This window comes from Mus musculus, chromosome 2, assembly GCF_000001635.26.
Source record: "Mus musculus strain C57BL/6J chromosome 2, GRCm38.p6 C57BL/6J".
Taxonomy (NCBI): domain Eukaryota; kingdom Metazoa; phylum Chordata; class Mammalia; order Rodentia; family Muridae; genus Mus; species Mus musculus.
In genome coordinates this window covers 149,619,276-149,641,577 of record NC_000068.7, presented here as the reverse complement: position 1 = coordinate 149,641,577, position 22,302 = coordinate 149,619,276, and positions in this window count along the sequence as shown.

Here is a 22,302-nt window from a genome sequence, read left to right as displayed (position 1 = left end):
ATCCCGTCACACCAGCCCTTTGCCACTAGGACGGTGCTCCCTCACCAACCCACCCACATGCACTGCACCCCTCTAGCATTCCCTGCCCCCCAGATGCTGAGGCAAGAAGCCTCCTGTAAATGTCATCTTCAGTGTAATCTCCTAATGGAGCTTCCACAGCTTTATGAATGACTCTCTAGCACCCTGGACAGCTCCTTCATATGCATGCTCTAAATGATACTTGTTCAATAAGAACATTTTATAAATGCACTCATACGAAGTAAGGAAAGAATTGACCAAGTTAGTACTTTAGGAGATCTTTCAATGGGTAAAGTGCTTGTGGCACAAGCATGAGGACCTGAGTTTGAATCTCCAGAAACCACACAATAAGCCAGGTCTATGATGCAAATTCCCAGTCTCAGTGTTGAGGGATGGAGAAGTCATCTGAGGGCTTGCTGGCTGGCCCGTCTAACAAAATTAGCTAACTACAGGTATAGTAAGAGACCTTGTCTCAAAAAGTAAGATAGAGAACCATAGAGGAACATTACCTGGCATTAATTGCTAGCCTCTGCATGCACACATGTGGATGAGTGCATCTGTGTGTGCGTGTGTGTGTGTGCGCGTGTGTATGTGTGTGCGCGCGTGCGTGTGCGTGCGTGCGCACACACACACAAACCACACAATGCAAAGGAAGAAAAAATAATTTGTTTTGACATGTTTAAATGGAATAAAATGATGTAAATTGCAAGTCTATACAAAACAGACCAGTCCTTGAAGATTACTGAACAAGAAAAAGTACCCAGTCCTCTTGAAAAAAATGAGGGGATGAAAATTCCCATATTATTGTATTATATTGTATGCATGTATAAAATTGCTAAAGAATAATGAATAAAACTACAGCAACAAACTTCAAACAACAGGAAACAATAAAAGAAAACCCAAACTAAGACAAACAAAATAACTAAGGACCAGCATCGATAACACGACAGTGATTTTAAATTGTAAGTTGACTCAACCACATATAAAAGTATCAGAATAATCATGTAGGTGGCTACCAGATGTATTTACACTACTTATATACATTGTAGTTCTCCCTCATCTCTCTGTAAAAAATTTAATTAAGCAATTTTCCTGCCTTTCTCAGACTCTCCCTTTTCTTCCTTCAGCTCTGATATTGAGTGGTTATATCCAGGCAAGCTTCTTTATATCTCTTCATACATACCAATGAACCATAAGGAGTCTATTTGTGTTTATGATAAATAGGAATTTCGTTACTTTTCCTGTGATGTGATAAAAACTGTTATAAAAATAGTTTAAGAGAGAAAGTGCTTACTCTTCCTTACAGTTTCAGGTATAGTATATCATGATAGAAAAATCATGGAAGCAGGAGCTTGAATCGACTCACAGTGGTAGGCATTCTCAATTCATTAAAGCAATTAAAATATTTCCCAAAGCTATTCCCACAGACCCATCTTTCAGATGATTCTATATTCTGTCAAGTTGACAAATAACATGAGCCATCGTACCTCCATTCTTTTAAATGTCACACAGAAGCCCGGAAATTACGAATGATGATTTTTCATTCCTTGTCCGTATAGGTTAATGCTGAGGCTATAATGTAAAATGTATTCAGTCTAATTCTAAAAGTCCCTATAGTTTTTTTTAAACAGCTAAAGTACTTCAAAAGTCCAAGGTTTCTTAACATTGAGCTTTTATAAAATAAAACAATAAATTATACTTTCAACATATAATAGTAGGAATTAAATATTCTTATTCCAAAACAAAGCAAAACAAAATAAAAACAAGGCAAAACAAACAAACAAACAAAGAACACAGCAAGAGGTGATCAGATCAAAGAGTGAAAATCTTGCAACTTTTTGCCTAGCATTTTAAATAGATGGTGAAATTGGCTGGTATCCAAAGGTCTTGGGTAGACCCACTTCTCCAGCCATGCCAACTACAGCACCTATAGCCTTCTTGTTCATGGGCTGGCTCCACTTCATTTCTACTGTTGTACTTAACTGATATCCTCAGTCTAGGAATCTTAAACATCCTGGGGTCTTCACTGAAAAGTAGACTTCATGTCTCAGTTTTTTTTGCAACAATATCTAAGGGTCTCTTTGAAAGATTTTTGACCCTGGCATGCATAGTCTAACCCCAGTTACTCTCAAACTATGTAAGGAGACTACATGGTTCTCTCAATAATGAATCTTTCATACACCCCAAAACAGCACCCAGTAGATAAGACAGGAAAGTTCTATTGCCAGCTCAGAATGGAGCCTAGTCCTACTTGACCACAATTATATCAGCTTTTGTGCACTGGCTCTTGGGAAATGTTTTCTAGGCAGTTGCTTTGGGTGAACAGGGAATCCCATAAGTTCTAACTCCCTTAGGTATTTAATTCTTTGCATAAATTTGGAATTTTACAAGTTGGAGTCTTGTTAGGGACTTGCTCTCTAGGTACCTTTCCTTTAGTACTGAATGCCAAGTTTAATAACCTCATTAACAGTTATAGCTGTTTTGTTGTCTACGTTCTCTTGGTCCAAGATTTTTCTTTTTTTTTATTAGATATTTTCTTTATTTACATTTCAAATGTTATCCCCTTTTCTAGTTTCTCCTCTGAAAATCCCCTATTCCTCCCTCCCCCTGCTCACCAACTCACCGACTCCTATTCCCAGTCCTGGCCATCACCTATACTGGGGTATAGAACCTTCAAGATTTTAATCTTATCTACACATCTTTACCAAAAAATAAAGTAAAAATAAAAATAAAATTAGAACATGTATTTAAATTCTACTTCTCTTAAAGACTCAAGACATTGGTTGAAAGAAATCATATTATTGGCCAAATAAGTAAATTAATCATAGTAGCTCCTAGAATCCTAGCCCAATTCTCCATAGTGTTCTTTTTTTTAAAATGTTTTATTAGGTATTTTCCTCATTTACATTTCCAATGCTATCCCAAAAGTCCCCCATACCCACCCCACCCACTCCCCCTTTTTGGCCATGGCATTCCCCTGTACTGGGGCATATAAAGTTTGCAAGTCCAATGGGCCTCTCTTTCCAGTGATGGCCGACTAGGCCATCTTTTGATACATATGCAGCTAGAGACAAGAGCTCCGGGGTACTGGTTAGTTCACAATAATTTTCTACCTATAGGGTTGCAGATCCCTTTAGCTCCTTGGGTACTTTCTCTAGCTGCCCTGTGATCCATCCAATAGCTTACTGTGAGCATCCACTTCTGTGTTTGCTAGGCCCTGGCATAGTCTCACAAGAGACAGCTATATCTGGGTCCTTTCAGCAAAATCTTGCTAGTGTATGCAATGGTGTCAGCATTTGGAAGCTGATTATGGGATGGATCCCTGGATATGGCAATCACTAGATGGTCTATCCTTTCGTCACAGCTCTAAATTTTGTCTCTGTAACTCCTTCCATGGGTGTTTTGTTCCCAATTCTAAGAAGGGGCAAAGTGTCCACACTTTGGTCTTCGTTCTTCTTGAGTTTCATGCGTTTAGCAAATTGTATCTTATATCCTGAGTGAGGTAGCCCAATCACAAAGGAACTCACACAATATGTACTCACTGATAAGTGGATATTAGCCCAGAAACTTAGGATCTCCACAGTGTTCTAATTGGATTCCAAAATCTAAAAAGCTGAACCCCCATTGTTCACGTTTCCCTGAGTATTCTTGCCACACAAGCTCCTGTATCTTATTAAACTATTTATAGCTTCCAAAGGCATTTCTGAACTAAAGTTTCCAAACCTCTACCTTCCTCTTGAACAGTAGCTTCAAAGCTCAAATCACTACACAGGAGCACAGCACCCTTCTGTGCCTATTTCTATCTCAGATACTTTTCTTGTTGTTGTGATAAAATACCCCAACAAAAGCAATTTTCAGGAGTAGAGTTTATTTTCCTTCATTATGTCATGGTACAATTCACTATGGGAGGGAAGTCAAGGAAACAGGAGCTTGAAAATTTTGGTCATATTACATCTACAATCAAGTAGAAGAATGCTATGAATGCATCTCACTTCTTCTGAGCCAGGGAATGATGCCCTAAACAGTGGCATATCTTCTCACCTTAGTGCAATCATTGGTGTACTCAGAGTCATATCTTCAAGCTAACTTCAGACCCTTTCAATGGGAAAATTAATACTAATTGTCAGACACAAGCATACTATATTTAACTCATTGTCACTCACTTTTTGGACAGTAAACATTTCTATCTATAAGGGTACATAGAGATATATCTGTTTGATTTTCTCTGTGAGTGTACTGTTTATTTTATGGCTTTCTATGTGGGAGCAGTTATAGAATTTCATTTTCTTTCCAATGCAAACAGTTGCATATATCTTTGTGTTTGCTCTGAGTTCATGAGGCTTCTAGAGATTAAAATTAATTAGAATTGGGAATGTGGGTATCAACATCTTCATATTCTGCATACTGTCAGTGGCTCCCCAATGGCACCAATTTCCACCCCAGGCAGCTGTATATAGGAGGCCCTTCAGCCCATATTCATGCAGACATGCTTTCATTTGTAAACAACCTTCCAGGGTATTTCAAATACTTTCCCTGAGTGTCTTTCCCAGGTAGTTATTGGTCACTAGGTTGCTCTTTTCTTGTAGCAATAAACAAGTAATGTTCTTTATGAAGATTTGGATCATTGCCTCTTGCTTATTAATATTTTCAGAATCCTTTTAGTTGTTGACCCTTTATTCTCCAAAATAAAATTTAGAAAGATTTTGTCATATTCTACTTAAAACATTAAAGCTTGTGACATTACATGTCTATTGGTAACAGTGCCAATTAAAAATAGCTATGATTTAATTTATAGATTAATTTACAGTAACTTTCCAGGCTTGGGATAGAGTCATACACTTGAAATCCCAGGATTTCAGAGCCTGAGATAGTCATAAATTTGAGACAAGCTTGGGCAAAAAAAACTGGATTTCTGAAAATAAAGCAAGCAAGCAAGCAAACAAATCAGAAAATATTTTTTGCCTTTGTTGAGGTATCACACTTAGAATGATAACACATTTTACAGCTACTAGAAATGATGAATCCAATCCAATACTTGGATGTGAATATAAAGTAAATATTAAAATACACACAGCATGAACTAGTACAGTACCCATTAACTTATGAATGCTACCTGGATAATAAAGCGATGATAAATTATAGAAATCACAGCCCAGAACTTGAAAAACATCATGATAAATCTTAGGTAGATTAAAACATATTTTAAAGCTGGATTAAAAAAATGTAGAAAGCCAGAACAGTGTTTTGAAGCCAACTAGAATGAAAGCAATGACTTTATCGCTGAAGGGTGCAACATATTCAATGTTGCTATTTTCAGACAGATGCTTTCCTGGTAAAGTCTGTACAAATACTTCAAAAATGAAAAACTATAAAATTTAAAACATTTTAGACCCAAGATTTTCTGGTAAGGAATATTGAATCTCAAAAACAATAGAATAAATTTCTAAAGGATAGGTAGGTAGCACAGTAATTCAACTTTTAAACTTTTATGTAATAGTGATAAAAACTAATGAAATGATGGAAAACAAGCTGCAGAGCAGGTACAAGATGGACTGTACTGTGAGGACAAAGCTGAGACCTGAACTCATCTGCTACCAGCCTTGCACATTCTCTGAAATCCACTTTGATTATTGCAGCAGCCACTAAGCTGCCTGATCACCATATATGCCCAGCTTCTCAGTATGAGACTTCAACTGACCATCAGCACCAAGTCTGCTTTGAATGGCAAGTCATAGTAGACACTCTGCTGAAGTATAGATGAAGGTCACCACTGTCCTTAGTGCCTTGCTACTCTTTAGCTCCCTCTGTATACTAAAAACTATAGAAACCTGGTAATTACCCTCCATTAGAGGGTATTATTTCCCATTTTACTTGATTTTAATTAAGGGGAGATGGGAACTCTACTCCTTATTGATCAGCTTGTGGAATACAGAAAGAGTTTCTTACAGACCAGACTTCAGGCCTACCCATCCCTATTGGAAAGCATTCTATATGCTACCAAGCTCTCAGTTCATTTCTCTGTTTATTACAGTTTTGGAAGTCATCCCATCATCCTCATTTTCTCAATCAAATGAGCCTGGTTCTAATTCCACAGAGAAGCCTGCAGCCAAAGGTTGATGCTCCTTCACCTTTGCTCAGCTGAAAATGTGCTTATTAGATCCCTAGGTTTCGTCTCAAATTATACTTCCCTGGGAAGATATGATGACACATACCTATTATCCCAGTACTCATAAGGTAGAAGCAGAAACATCACGGATTTTAATGTCTGCCTGGGATATATGAGACTTTGTCTCAAAAAATAAAACAGGATAAAATATCACTACCTTTAAATTTGTAGATTAGCATGCAATATTTGTATATGTTTATGAGATACAGAATACTTAGTACAAGTATACAATCTGTAATGATACAACTGGGATCATTATATTTCCATCTCTGCAAACATTTATCATTTCTGTGCTCTGAGAACTCTTTAAAAAAAAAGCAACAAAAGTCCGCCATACCCACCCCCCCAATCCTCTACCCACCCACTCCCCTTTTTGGCCCTGGGGTTCCCCTGTACTGGGGCATATACAGTTTGCAAACCCAATGGGCCTCTCTTTGCAATGCTGGCCGACTAGGCCATCTTTTGATACATATGCAGCTAGAGTCAAGAGCTCCGGGGTATTGGTTAGTTCATAATGTTGTTCCACCTATAGGGTTGCAGTACCCTTTAGCTCCTTGGGTAATTTCTCTAGCTCCTCCATTGGGGGCCGTGTGACCCATCCAATAGCTGACTGTGATCATCCACTTCTGTGTTTGCTAGGCCCTGGCATAGTCTCACAAGAGACAGCTATATCTGGGTCCTTTCAGCAAAATCTTGCTAGTGTATGCAATGGTGTCAGCGTTTGAGAGCTGATTATGGGATGGATCCCTGCATATGGCAGTCTCTACATGGTCCATCCTTTCGTCACTGCAAAGAGAGGCCCATTGGATTTGCAAACTGTATATGCCCCAGTACAGGGGAACCCCAGGGCCAAAAAGGGGGAGTGGGTGGGTAGGGGATTGGGGAGGTGGGTATGGCGGACTTTTGGGATAGCATTGAAAATGTAAACTAGGAAAATACCTAATTAAAAAAAAAGCAACAAACTTTGGAATATAATGCAGATTGTTGTAGACTGTATTTACTATCTAGCCTCTTCCCTGTTACTGTCCTGACTTTCCAACCATCTGTCAGATATTTTCTGTCCACTTCTATGACATTGCCTGTTTTGAGTTTTATGGCTAATAACATGAGCACTCATCATTTCTCACCTGGCTCATTTCATTTAACAGATTTATTTTTCTGTGTGCACAAAACAGCATTTCATTATTACTTATGGTGGAATGATGTTCTTTGGAAACACACACACACACACACACACACACCGTTTTCTTTATTCATGCCTGTATTGTCAAATAGTTATGTGAATTCTGTTTCTCAACCATGTGAACAGTGTGGTGTCAAACAAAGAAGTTCAGTGTCTTTTTGACATAATGGGTAAACTTCATTTGAATGTTTTCCCAGCAGTGGGATTGGCACTTTTATTTGTGATGATTTTAAGATGTTTAACAATATTTTCCACTTCTGCCAACTTCCCCACTGTCTGGCACTAAAAGAATGTTGATACTTGTTGGTGGGCTTTTAAAAATTCCTTTTAATGCTTAGCATGTATCTAAGAACTAGGATAGCATTCTTCTCTTAGTGATGCCCATTGCTTTGCTAATATTTTTTCTTTCTCTTACTTTTGTTTTTATTTCATTCATCCAAATGATGGTGCCACTCACAGTCAGGGCAGGCCTTTACTCCTCAGTTAATCATCTACGAAATGCCCTCATGGACACACTGGGAGGTGTGCCTCATTATCCTAGATGATTCTATTAGATATTTTCTTTATTTACATTTCAAATGTTATCCCCTTTCGTATTTTCCTCTCCGAAAATCCCCTATCTTCCTTGGATCTCTTAATCACCCCAATTCTCCAATGAAACTTGATATTCTTTGAAGTTTCTGTTACTTAGAACATAGGGGAGGTAATTGATTTTTGCCACCTCACAGATAAATTAATGGCAGATTCTCTGATTTGTAATTCTGGCAAATTTTGTCATGGATAAAGTATTGATGAGATGGATTCTGGGTCTGATAGTTGTGGGAGGGGCAACTCAAGTGAGTACTTTATGAAGAGAATTAGCTGTGGAGAGAATGGAGATTTCCCAGATCCACGTCCTCAAGATAAAGATGTTGACTTAAAGAAAGGACAGGAAGGATGGATCTTTTTCTGGAGTATCTCCAAGAGATACAAGATGTGAGTAGAGATGGGAAAGGAGTTTCCTAGCTGTTTTTATTGTGGGAATTACAGGAAGTCACGATTCTTTTGGCAGCAGAGAAAATGAAAACTTCCTGACTGGTGACCATGAGAAACACAGGGGGATGTATGATGCACCAGTGACATTATCAGTGTTGAGGCCTTTTAGAATGTACTGCTGTGGTTATATAACTTATAACTTATAAACTTAAATGTTGAGCTGTTACTGTAATGCAACATCACATGAAGTAGAGACTGAGAGACCAGGATGTGATAAGTACCTCACTGTCCTGACCTTGCTTTCTACCTGTTGTGCCACAGTGAAGATCTTTTGAACAATCGTATTTACCCAGAAGTTTATCACTGAGCTGCTGTGGACAGGACAAACTGTGAGTGCTTCTGCACCACATTTTGCAGCATAGTCACAATGCTGTTTTCTTATGGATGTGACCCCCACCGTGTCTCAGTCTACTTGTTAATTCATTTTACTGGGTATACAGAAAGGGATTATGTAGAACCTGTAGCTATGAATCTGATGGAAATTCTGATTTCTTGATATCTTTCCTGAATGAAATCGAAGACCAGGGAAGAAAATCATCAGTTATTATAAATCATGTCAGGAATTTCAGTGCATCTCTAGTTTCATTTTTACTGACCCTCTGGTCAACTTCTTGTCTATGTGCTTCCTAGTTCTCTGACATGACCCTTCATCAGTGTTCTGGTTTCTAATGATCTCACTTAGACATGGCTGCTTTTCACTGGAACTTCCTTAATATCTCTTTTTTAAACTCCTTGTGTCTTTTTCTTAGCTGTTTTCATGGAAAAGAATATATACAACATTTTTTTGTTTGTTTGTTTTCAAGGAATGATAAATGAAGACTCAATCTTTCTCTATTCTCAGGTCCTATTCTTCACCTCACAAATAATTATTAACTATTTATTCACAGGAATATTCTGGGGAACTTTCCATCAAAGTCACAGGCATAGGACTGAGCTAGCATATCCCCTCATTCTAAGCTGTTCCTTTATGTGTGACTGTTTACATGAGAATCTCCCCCCCCTCCCAATATGGTCATAAGTTTGAATACGTGATCTTCAGTTGGTGGAACTCTTGGGAAGGATTAGGAGGTGTGGTTTCATTTGGAAGAGGTGTGTTGCTGGAGGTGGGTTTTGAGATTTCAAAAGCCTGAAATTTTCCCAGATAGTTCTCTTCCTTCTGCTTGTAAATGGCTATGTGAGCATTTAGCTACTGTTTGAGCACTGTGCATGTCTGCCTGCTGCCATGCTTCCCTTTGTGATGGCAGGAGCTTTAATCCTCTCCAATGATTGAGTCCCAAATTAAACATTTTCCTTTATAAGTTACCTTGGTCACTGTGCATTGGCATGGCCAAAGAAAAGTAACCAAGAGAATATCGTCCACATTTCATTTTGTAGAGTATATGAGGGTGTCATTGTAATACCAAATCTTTCTATTTTATGTCTTTCTATTAGCAATATTAGGTTATCACATTCTATGGAGATAATTAATGTGTAAGTTCTATAGTATGTGCAGCTGTATTTGTTCTTGGTGTTCCTTGCTCTACATATTTATAATTAGTTTTAATTTCTTGCATTTGTTTTGATATATACGCGAATGCAAAGAAATCCAGCTTAACAGAATAAAGCTTACCTCTGCAATAGCAGTAGAACAAGGAAGAATCTGCTTGGTCTATTTGTTTTAGGCTCTTTCTAAAGAGGATCCCCCAACAAGGGAATTCACATAGTATATGTGGGGCAACATGAATCTTGGGCTGGAATGTGGAAAATCAAGAAGTAGGACATGGAATTAAGCCATCCAGTACACAGGCCTCTGAGGCTATACCTCCGAGGGCATCTTGGGAATTCAGAGTTGTCCACTTCCCTCCTCCACATTTCTCTCTTGGGTGAGGAAGGTACAACAATAGTTTTGCATAAATATTATTTGCAGATGACTTGAGAGCTACTTCTAGTTGGACAAACTAAAATTTTCTGTCAAATTCAGAAAAAGGCTGGGTATGTCATAGACAGCCTAAGAAATGCACAGCCATTTGCTTATGAAATTAGTACTGTTCATACTTACTAAATTCTGAATACAGATGACACACTTATGATGGTCAATTAATGATCTCCTGTCTTTACTGTGGTGTTAAAGTGATGAGCATTCAGTAAAAACTGACCTTGAATTTTAAACTTTGATCTTTTACTGGGAAATCTGTATGCGCTGAGTAGAGGTGATGAGACCCAGCTGACAGCTAACTCCTCTTTATGAGAAGAAACAGTTTGGACTTTGGTGTACTGTACTAAGAGTAGGCTTGCTGTGTGTTCCAGTTTTATTTTTCTGTGGAAAAAAAAGCCTGATTAAGACCAATTTGGGGAGGAAAGGTTTATTCTATCTTACAGTCTATTATCAAGGAACGCTGCAATAGAAAATCAAGAGAAGAACCCAACGTAGACACTGAAGCAAAGACCAGTAAAGAGTATACGTTACTGGTTTTACCAAAGTCTGTATCTATTGGCTTGATCCTTTGGACTTGCTCATTTTTATTATACAATCTAAGACCATATGCCTAAAGGTGGTACCACCCACAGAGAGAGCCTAAACCTTCCAGCTTAAATCATTAATTAATATATTTCTCTATAGTCATGCCCATAGTGCCATGTGATGGAAATAATTCCTTAGTTGAGGTCTCCTCTGTTCAGGTGACTGTAATATATATCAATCTGACAAAAACTAACCAGCACTGCTTGTTATCAATACACACTTTAGGCTTCTGATTGGTACACTGACACATAATTACATCAAGTGTTTAGGAGATTCTGCACTTTTACTAGTACTGTTTAAAGGAAATAACTAATTTCCAACAAAAGTTTAAGATAAAGTGATGGGAAGGACCTGATCACTGATCCTTCCCATAACTTTATCTTAAACTTTTGTTGGAAATTAGTTATTTCCTTTAAACAGTACTAGTAAAAGTGCAGGTAAGTTGGACAAGTAACAAACATTATCTTGTGGAACCAACAAGGTAGGACATACTTAGAATCAAGTGCCAAAAAGTTGCTGTTGCTTCAGTTTGTTCCTCATTACAAATAATGGTGTTTAATGGAGTTCCTGATGTGGATTAAAAATAAAAAATCTTTGCAGAGCCAGTAAAGGGAATACTAATGTCAGCATCAGTTAAGTTTTCTAAATTGTTGTTGCTGAGGGAGAGCAGCTTCAGAGAAGTTTACAGGCCTCTTAGTGAAGCCTACTAGTAATTAAAAGGAAGAGACTTATATAAAAGGGTCTGAGAGCCAGAGAGAGTGTGAATATATGAGACAACTAGTTCCTCTCAGGAGACAGTGGCTTTCTTCCTAGGAGGGCCTTATGAATCATCAGGTTCTGCTTAATGACTCAGACTGATGTAAATTGGAACTTTGGTCATTGAGTGGACAATGCAAATTCCCTTGGTGTGTGAGACTCTCCCAGTGTCTTGACTCAAATTTCCATCTTTGTTGGATATTTTCACATCATAAGCGTAGTTAACGATTGCCTAACACTGAAAACATCTCCATCGCACTTGGAAATCTTTATCCCAAAGTGAGTGAGAGCTTCTCTATATGGAAAACCCAGAAGAGAAGCACGTGGGTTCTGAAGGAGTCATACTATTCAGGTAAAGCTCAGAGACATGTCATAGGAAGCGTATCTCTTTTCTTTGCTCATGGAATAACAGTTACACAGAAAGCCATAAGTCTGTCCTGCATAGTATGTGTGGAACTATATGAGAGTGAAGCCTGGTGTTGACTTTCAAGAGCACAGAATCTAAATGCATGAACATCAGTTTCCCTTTTACATGTTTTTCCCCCTGTAAGGATAACATACACTGAGCATCCTTCATATGAAAATCCAAAATGGGTAACACTCTACAGTACAAAACATTTTGAGTGCCCACGTAACACCACAGTGAGAAATTCCATATCTAGCATTGTAAGATTAAAAATCACTATGTAAAATTACCTTTGGGCTATGCATATAAGGTATAGAAGAAACACAAATGGACTTCATGTTTGACTTACATTCTACTCCAAAACTGTTTCACTCTGAATATGTAAATCTGACAAAAGTTGTAAATACTTTTAGTCCCAAGCATTTTGGATAAGAATATTCAGATCACATTGTTCAATTGTAGCCTAATCCTAACAACATAACCTAGTGTTTAAGAAATGACTGGTATTGGCAAGCACAACTATAAACCAGTGGTGATTGGGAAGATTAGAGCAGGTTCTTACTGGTGCTCTAGACACACAGAAACCAATGCTTCTGCAAAGCCCTTTCTGAACCTACATTATGAGATAGTAGGTTAGAGCATGAGAGTAGAGATAGAATTAGTCCTCTCTTCAGATCTGATTTTAGCACTACTACTGACCTTATAATCCAAAATTAACAATTCTGTTTTGTTCAGGATTTCTCCAGTTCTACGTTATAAACTCTCCTTCCAAGGAAGTACTCAAGTCCCCCCCCCCCAAAAAAAAAAAAAAGGAATAATTGCTTTTCTGAATTCCAACTAGAATGCAGATCAGATTGTTCACAGTTTTGGGAAGTGGCCCCACATCAGAATGCAGGGGTAAAAGAAGGCCTCAGATAGCAACTGACACAGTTCATTCCAGCCTCTGCCTCTCAGAACCTTGCTCATATTTTTCATGTTCTTAACCAATTTTCCAATTGTGAATGATTGACAGACCAGTGTGTAGTCTCTACTAAGGCCACTTGCATAGATGACAGCTCAGAATTTTTTTTTCCTCTCTCATCCTGATGGTTATCAGTCCTTCATTCCTGATGTTTGTGAGGGTGCTTTCAGAAAGTATTAATTGATAAAGAACACTCAGTCTAAATGTCAGCAGCTTTACCCTGTGGACTGGATTCAGGATGGAAAAAATGGGGAAATTGAGGAAATGGAGCAGATAACCTGTTTCTGTTTTCTGCTTCCTAGCCACCATCATGAAGCTGCTCTGTTACAATGCACCCTCACCCTGAGGTGACCTGAATGAAAACATAAGCAAAAAAAAAAAAACCCCAACCTTTATTTGAGTTGTGTTTGTGAGATATTTCGTGATAGCAATAAAAAAAATCTAGCTAATATTAGCAAATTTGTATCAGGATTGAGATTATTACTATTGCTGAATATGCCAATACTAGATAGATAGATAGATAGATAGATAGATAGATAGATAGATAGATAGATAGATAGAGTCAGTCAGTCAGTCAGTCAGTCAGTCTTAGGTTTTTGGGAAGGTTTTGTGGTATGGGAGTGATGTGCAAGAATTTTTGAGATACAGTTCAGAGAAACAGTATAACATAGCCAGTGTTTAATGAGAAATTTCAGTGGAATCTCAGAAACCTAGAACACAAACAGAAATTTAGAAAACACAGCTCTTACTCATGGGGTTTCAGATGAGAACAGATTCTACTGGGAATTAGAGTTACATTCTGACAAAAACTTGTACCTATATTTTATCATTTTTAAAGAATTCCAGGGATGCTAAATTAGAAATGATAGACTAAATACTTTTGAGAGGAAGTTTAATAATGACAGAGCAGCATTTAGGCTGTGGCACAGTTAATCCTCATTGATATTATTCAGGTTTACACTGAAGAGAATTAAGAGCAAAAAACATAGCTAGCAGAAAGATTGGGAAAATGTACAGAATGGCCAGAAAAGGGGGCAATTAAAAGTTGTAAGTATAGAGGGTGTAGTGGTTAATTAAATTTATGATATTGAAATTAAGACAAGTATTTTGCCACACTACACTGCGACAATCTAGCAAGACTATGCACTCACCTACCAAAGGCACCAAAATATAAAGTTGAAACTTGTTTAAATAATTTTCCCTTAGCACACTGCACAGACACCCAGGTACTCAGACGCAGCTGCAACCAGGGTCCAGCTACTGCTTAAAATAATAGCAGATCTCTCTCTCTCAAGTTTATAAAATCAATTTCTTTGTCATGTACTATAAATGTATAAGTACAACCTGATTAGTCAATATAAACTTACTTACATGTATATGATTTCAGGCTGTCCATCTTTTATTGAAGAACTAACATAGAGTCCCTTTCTCGGGGAAGATACTGCTATTAATCTCAGAATTTTTTGTTGCCTATAATTCTTTGTCTAGGAGTGAAGTCCTATGAAATGTCCTCTTTTCATGTTAGCACTTTATTCTTGCTCAGGTTTTCTTTAGGCAGCTATGTTGATAAGACTTCATGGGTGTAGCTTCTCTGACATTTCCAGGAGACAAACTGTCATAACAAAATTAGGGTTGCTGTGGTTCTTATAACCTTTCAATCCCTTCTTTTCCTATGATACCTGAGCCTCCGGACCAGAAATTGCATAGATATATTAGTTGGGGCTGGGTACCATACAGTCATGTAGTCTTTGCATTTTGATCAGTTGTAGTTTTCTATAATGATCTCCATCTGTTGTAAGATCTTTCTTTAGTGAAGAGTGAAACATATTATTATCTGTGGATATAAGAATAAACATTTAAAATGCAGTTAGTAATTGGTCTCTTTTAGTAAAGTGGCAATAGTAGGTCCTCCTCCAAGATCTATGAGCCTCACTAGATCTGGAGTTTGGCTAGGATTCCAGTTCTAGTGATGATTTCTCCCACATTGAGCAGACCTTAAGTGCCATTAGAGGGCTGTTGCTTACTACCAAGGTCTATATGTCACTATTGCACCCTTAGGGATATAGTGCCATTGTTGATTGTTTTTTTTTTTTTTTTTAGTTCATAGTCATCATAGTGATGGTTGTTTCTCTTTCTTGGAGTATCATGATAGCTAGTTTTCAGAAAGTCAGAATCAGCACAGCTCCTTTGGGTCCTTTGGGTCCTATGTTTGAAGTGTATAGTGTTCTTGCAGTAGTGGATACCCTTCAGTCTCTGAAGTGCAATATCCTATGTTTTGGGAGTATCTTAGACTATCATGACAAACAACTCAAAAGGCTACTCAGAAATTTTGATATATGGTCTATGGCTCTTGTGGGGAACATTGTCGCCTCAGATAGAAAATTTTCATATATGTGAGGTGAGAGAGATTAAAAGACGAATGGAGGAGGATAAAATAACAGTAAAAATATCTAAAGAAATGATAAGGAATCATATGGTGTATGGCTAGCTTCACTCCAGAAAGATCTTTCACTCATTTGAACTATCTTTAGCAGTGAACTATGGAATACAGAGGTACAAATGCCATACAAATTTATCTGCTATGGTTTGATTTGAATCAGATCATTCCATTAAGAGTGCACGTTTAGAAAAACCCAGAGGATTTTATTTTATTTGGAACAGAGTGCTCTGATATTAGGAAATCAAGAATGGATTCAGCAAAGAATGCTTTCCTGGGTGAGCTGCCAGAGGTTTGCTGATGTTGGGAGGGAGCCAATTCAGTTACTGCTGTGCATGTACCAGGAGAATTAGCATCTAGGTCTAGTGCTAAATGGCCTAATTTCCCCAGAGAGCCAGAAGTGCTTCCTTACATCTCTAAGCTTTATAAAACTGTTCTAATTTCAAATTTCTTGCCTGGAAATAATGAATGAATAACAACCATTGCAGTGGAAGTGCAAAGACCAGGTCTGTGCCCAGGCTGATGTACTGATGTGCTGTGTGTGTCACCTGCTGACTTCCGCATCTATAGCCTCCCACATCATCTTGGTCAAGGGATAAAATGTCACACAAACCTCCCTATATGTCTCAAGACAGACCTCCAAATCCCTGATTCTGCTAACGTTAGGAATGAAACACAGACACACACACACACACACACACACACACACACACACACACACACACACGTACGTGTTGGAAGCCCTGTTCATGGGTAGTTCTACCAAATCCCTCCATTCACTTGAATCTACATGTTGCTGTGGCAGGCATCTTCTTAGATGAGTAACCAGAGAGAAGTGTGTTCCACCTGCCCTGCTCTCTGATCAGCAGATCTGTTGCAGAAGTAGTATGTTTCTCTTAGGCTTTTGTCCTGCACTACTGAATTTACTATAGAGAAAATTTCTGTATAAAGAGGAACCTAGGGATTGATGCTGTCTTAGAAGTCATCAAGAGCAAATTCCCATATCTTGACCCAGAGTTTTATTTTTTTTTAAATTCAGCTGCCTGTTTGTCTTCATACCAAATTATTTTCTATCCTGATAATTGCCCCACTCTCCAAACATGAGATTTCTGGATGAACTTCTCTGTAGCTAGAAGTTTACTTCCAACCTCCCCGTACTTCTGGTCTACTGTGTGAGACAATCTTCACGTTCTCCTGCCACCAGGAAAGCCATGGAACTGTTTCAATATGGAAAGTACAAGGTGGTGATAACTTTCTCAGCCCTGCAAAGCACTGTCTCACCAGTGATCACATCTGTAAGGAATTTTGAAAGCTCAGCTCGAGTTCCTGACCAGATCAGTAACACTCCACATTTGTGTGGCTTTTCTCTTTTGCTTCACTATCCTACTTGCTTTTTTTGCTTCGTTGGAACCACTCTGGAATTCCAGGTCTCAGATGTTCCTTTAGTGGAGCAATAAGAGAATTTGAGTTATTTCATGGCTTCCACATGGTCCTTTATTTTCAGACACAGAGACACTGTATCTGACTGTCTTAGATGACAACAATGTAAAAGTTTTGCTAAAAAGCTGTAAGTATCAAGGGGGTCTATCAAAGAGGCATCCAGTTGAGCATGTGTCCTTCTTACCAGTTGGGGCATCTTCTGGATATATGCCCAGGAGAGGTATTGCTGGATCCTCCGGTAGTACTATGTCCAATTTTCTGAGGAACCGCCAGACGGATTTCCAGAGTGGTTGTACAAGCCTGCAATCCCACCAACAATGGAGGAGTGTTCCTCTTTCTCCACATCCACGCCAGCATCTGCTGTCACCTGAATTTTTGATCTTAGCCATTCTGACTGGTGTGAGGTGGAATCTCAGGGTTGTTTTGATTTGCATTTCCCTGATGATTAAGGATGTTGAACATTTTTTCAGGTGCTTCTCTGCCATTCGGTATTCCTCAGGTGAGAATTCTTTGTTTAGTTCTGAGCCCCATTTTTTAATGGGGTTATTTGATTTTCTGAAGTCCACCTTCTTGAGTTCTTTATATATGTTGGATATTAGTCCCCTATCTGATTTAGGATAGGTAAAGATCCTTTGCCAATCTGTTGGTGGTCTTTTTGTCTTATTGACGGTGTCTTTTGCCTTGCAGAAACTTTGGAGTTTCATTAGGTCCCATTTGTCAATTCTCGATCTTACTAGCCAGAAGCTGGAAAGAACCCAGATGCCCCTCAACAGAGGAATGGATACAGAAAATGTAGTACATCTACACAATGGAGAACTACTCAGCTATTAAAAAGAATGAATTTATGAAATTCCTAGCCAAATAGATGGACCTGGAGGGCATCATCCTGAGTGAGGTAACACATTCACAAAGGAACTCACACAATATGTATTCACTGATAAGTGGATATTAGCCCAAAACCTAGGATACCCAAGATATAAGATACAATTTCCTAAACACACGAAACTCAAGAAAAATGAAGACTGAAGTGTGGACACTATGCCCCTCCTTAGAAGTGGGAACAAAACACCCATGGAAGGAGTTACAGAGACAAAGTTTGGAGCTGAGATGAAAGGATGGACCATGTAGAGACTGCCATATCCAGGGATCCACCCCATAATCAGCATCCAAACGCTGACACCATTGCATACACTAGCAAGATTTTATCGAAAGGACCCAGATGTAGCTGTCTCTTGTGAGACTATGCCGGGGCCTAGCAAACACAGAAGTGGATACTCACAGTCAGCTAATGGATGGATCACAGGGCTCCCAATGGAGGAGCTAGAGAAAGTACCCAAGGAGCTAAAGGGATCTGCAACCCTATAGGTGGAACAACATTATGAACTAACCAGTACCCTGGAGCTCTTGACTCTAGCTGCATATGTATCAAAAGATGGCCTAGTCGGCCATCACTGGAAAGAGAGGCCCATTGGACACACAAACTTTATATGCCCCAGTACATGGGAACGCCAGGGCCAAAAAGGGGGTGTGGGGGTGGGTGGGTATGGGGGACTTTTGGTATAGCATTGGAAATGTAAATGAGCTAAATACCTAATAAAAAATGGAAAAAAAAATGAGAGGCATCCAGTTACTGAGGAAACAAACTCAAGCATAATGAAAAGAAAAAGCTGAGGTGGGTACAGGCCTATGTTGGATCCTGACTGAGTACAGGGATCCACTTCCCTTTCATGGTTGATCATCAGGTCTAACAAAGCCCTATTTTTTTTTTTTTTTTTTGCTTTGCTTTGTTTTGTTTTGTTTTGTTTTTTGCCTTGACTCATTTAATGACTTCTTGCCAAACAACAATAAAACCATAGTCCTGTACCAAAAGAAATCCTACAGAATTAACTAACTTAGTCCTATAGGAGCTTACAGAGACTGAATTTCAGACACGGAAGCATGGGTGACCTAGGTCCTCTGCACAGGTTACAGTTGTGTAGCTTGGTCTACATGTGGGATTCCTAACAGCAAGATCAGAGCCTGTCTTTGACTCTGTTTTCTGCCTTTGGGACCCTTTCTCTCTTCAGAGTGGCCTTGTTTAGCCTCAGTAGGAGATGAACCTAGTCTTACTCCAACTTGATACATGAAGGCTTGTTGATATCTCTGGGAGTACTCCCATTATCTGAAGAGAAAAGGAGGAGGAGTGGATGGGGTGTGGAGGTTGACTGGAAGGACTGAAAGGAGAGGAACCTGAAGCCAGGATGTAAAGTAAATAAATAAGTTAATGAATTTTAAAAAGGAAGAATAAAAAATCAAAACAACTAAAAAAAACAAAACAAAAAAACAAAACAAAAAAAAAATACAAAACAACCTATAGTCTTGGTTCTCATAACCCTTTAGGTCCTACCCATATTATATTCCCTGACCTGAGTCTGGTCTCAGTATCTTAGTGTCTCAACTCCAGGCTCCATAACTCAGGCCCCTTCTTGAAAAATTCATGACATTTGCATCTCTGACCCTCAGTCTCAGAGGCCTCTGAATCATCATCGTAATTGATGATTATTTGGCAGATACCTGAGGAATAAATCAAATTCTACAAATAAGCCAAGCTCAGTCTGGGATGATGTCCTTCTTCTTGTCTTTGACCTCATATCTGGATGTCTGCCTGCTCACATTTCACACAGTTCCCTCCACACTGTTATCACGAACACTTTCTTATGAAATTAATGTTGGGTTTTCCCTATTTTTGACTATAATGTTATCTTGGTCAAATTCCCAGGACCTGGTGTTTCTCTTCTGTCTTCACAGCCTCCTCACTTTCTTTAATTCACTACACTAAAGCTAAGGAGTTTGTACTGGTTTATAAGTAATATAATTACTACAGCCTCAGTAGCAGGAAGTAATGGAAGAGATAACTAACATAGAAGAATTCTTAAGTAATTTAAATCAAAGTTCCCATACGTTTTTTAGGGTGAAAATTAGAGCCTAAAGTGACAAGTGTTATACATGAGCAAAGTATTAACTGATTATACCTCTATGCCCTGTAGCAATGAGATGTCTCCAGGTTGTGCACTTTTACCCATTCTCCAGACCTTTAGGCCACAAGAGGAAACATTACTGGGTAGAGACCCCTCCATCTCTATTTTGTATGGTTGACTTAGTAGTAGTTGATCTATGGGATGAGGGCATTCTTTTGTGATGCTATTTTACTATCTGTCTATCTATCTATCTATTCTTAGGAAATCTACCATGAACTTTAAACTCCAGGAGATCATTTTTATCATATCTATCATAATTTTCCTCACAGTCTTCTCTACTTTGACAGGAGACATGGTACAGATTAGAGATTGCTTCTTCCATGTTCATAATATTGGTAGATGGCAGTAGAAGAAGAGCTGCTTAAGGAACACCTGATAAAGAATGGTGCTACACCTTTTCTGGTGAGCCTATGCATTTACTTCTCTTCATTCTGAAATCCATGTTTCTTCTCTCATGCCTGTGAACCAGAATCTCATTTTACAAATACTGTGAGTAAAAAGCTGTCCATCAAGAAACAAACAAACAAATAACAAAAAATCAATGTTTGGATTTATAGTAATTTCTGATTCCAGGGATAGTATCTGGGCCCAAATAAACCTAATTCTCTTAGATAACTTTCAGGTTATAGTCAGTCAGGTTGTAGCCAGCTAATTATTCTTACAACAAATAGTGTGCAGGCCATTGCCAGAATGCATCAGTAAAAATGAGCCAGTGTTTCTCAGCCAAGTGAGCTTTCACAATACTAGATGTGAAGTTGTGTGCAAGATAGATGTCAGAGGGATCTCAGCTGACATCGCATATTTATATGCATAAAGGGATCTACTCACATTACATAGACCTTGAATAGTTTTCTGAGTTTGCATGCTCGTGCCCTATAAGGAATGTGTTTTGTGTACCATCAAAACCAGTCCTTTTCCCTCCTTCCCTCCCCTTGTGACTTAATACATACATAGCATGAATGCTGTTTGAATTTAAGGACAAAGTCTTATACTTAATATTTTTCAGTTTTGTTTTATTCTGATGGATAATTTTGTTTATGCTACAGAATAGAGCTTTTGTATTGCACACAGTGCAGAATGATCAAATCAGGCTAATTAGCATTTATTTCACCCCAATTCAAGCACTTTCTGCTTTGTGAGGATATTTAAAATATTACCACTTAGCTATTCTGAAATATCTGAATACATTATTGTTGACTTTGGTAACGTGATTGAACAGTACAAAGGAAGAACTTTCTCTGTTTCTCCAGTTGAACTTTGACTTTATCCTCTTTGATTCATCTCTATCTCCACTTTCTTCATGAAGCTTTCAAAGGCTTCTGATCTCTGCTGTGACTTTGACTTCTAGATTTTTATACAGACTTGACATTAGGCAGCATTTGCTTGTATGCTACTTTACGCACAATTCCACCAAATCACCCCTACTGCTGTGAGTGACATGATTGTCCGGGTTTTAAGAAAAGTCAAATAATATTCCAATGTTTACATAGACTGCACTAAAAACACATGTATCCATTCATGGGCACAGTTCATGGACCCACTTCATGCGGAAGTGAGCACTGGAGTGGAGACAGAGCTCCAGAATACCAGTTCCCGTGTACTGCTAGTAGTGGGCCTTCTAGGTTTGGGTAGGAATGTCTAGAAAATTTGTGTATCAGTGTTCTCCCAGTAGTCTCTGCTGATCATAATCAGGGCAGGAGAGAGCAAGTAGTTGTCAGCTTTCTCTTTCTCCAGAAAGCCTTCTCTGAAGCAGATTATGTACACTCTTATTGAAGGTCTTCAGTCAAACAGAGCCCTATGTCACATCAATGACCAAAAACCTGGCAGGTGTTACCGAGCCAGTCCTGTCAGTGATGCAGAGATGGGATGTTTTGAGGTCTCAGTTGGATTTAGCACCACATATCTCAAAACAAGCCTTAGTGGCAGTTGCAGCACTTTAATGTAGTTACAGATGTCAATACATGCTTGTTTGGGACCAGGCAGTGGTGGCACATGCCTTTAATTCCAGGACTTAGGCTACAGAAAGAGGTGAATCTCTGAGTTTGAGGCCAGCCTGGTCTACAAAGTTAGTTCCAGGATAGCCAAGGCTATACAGAGAAATCCTGTCTTGAAAAACCACACACACACACACACACACACACACACACAGACACACACACCATGTATGATCTTCTGTAACCAGGAACTTAGGTGGTTCACAGCACAGAAGGCACACTGACACCCTCTCCTATGCCTACTCTACCCAATTTTTAGCTATAAGACCCAGTGTAAGGAAGACACATTTAATCATAATGATCAGTCCATGCGTCCCAGCAGAACACAGCAACTTCTTTAATTCTCAGCTAGGGTTTGATCAGGAGCAAATGAGGCCTTAGTGCAGTGC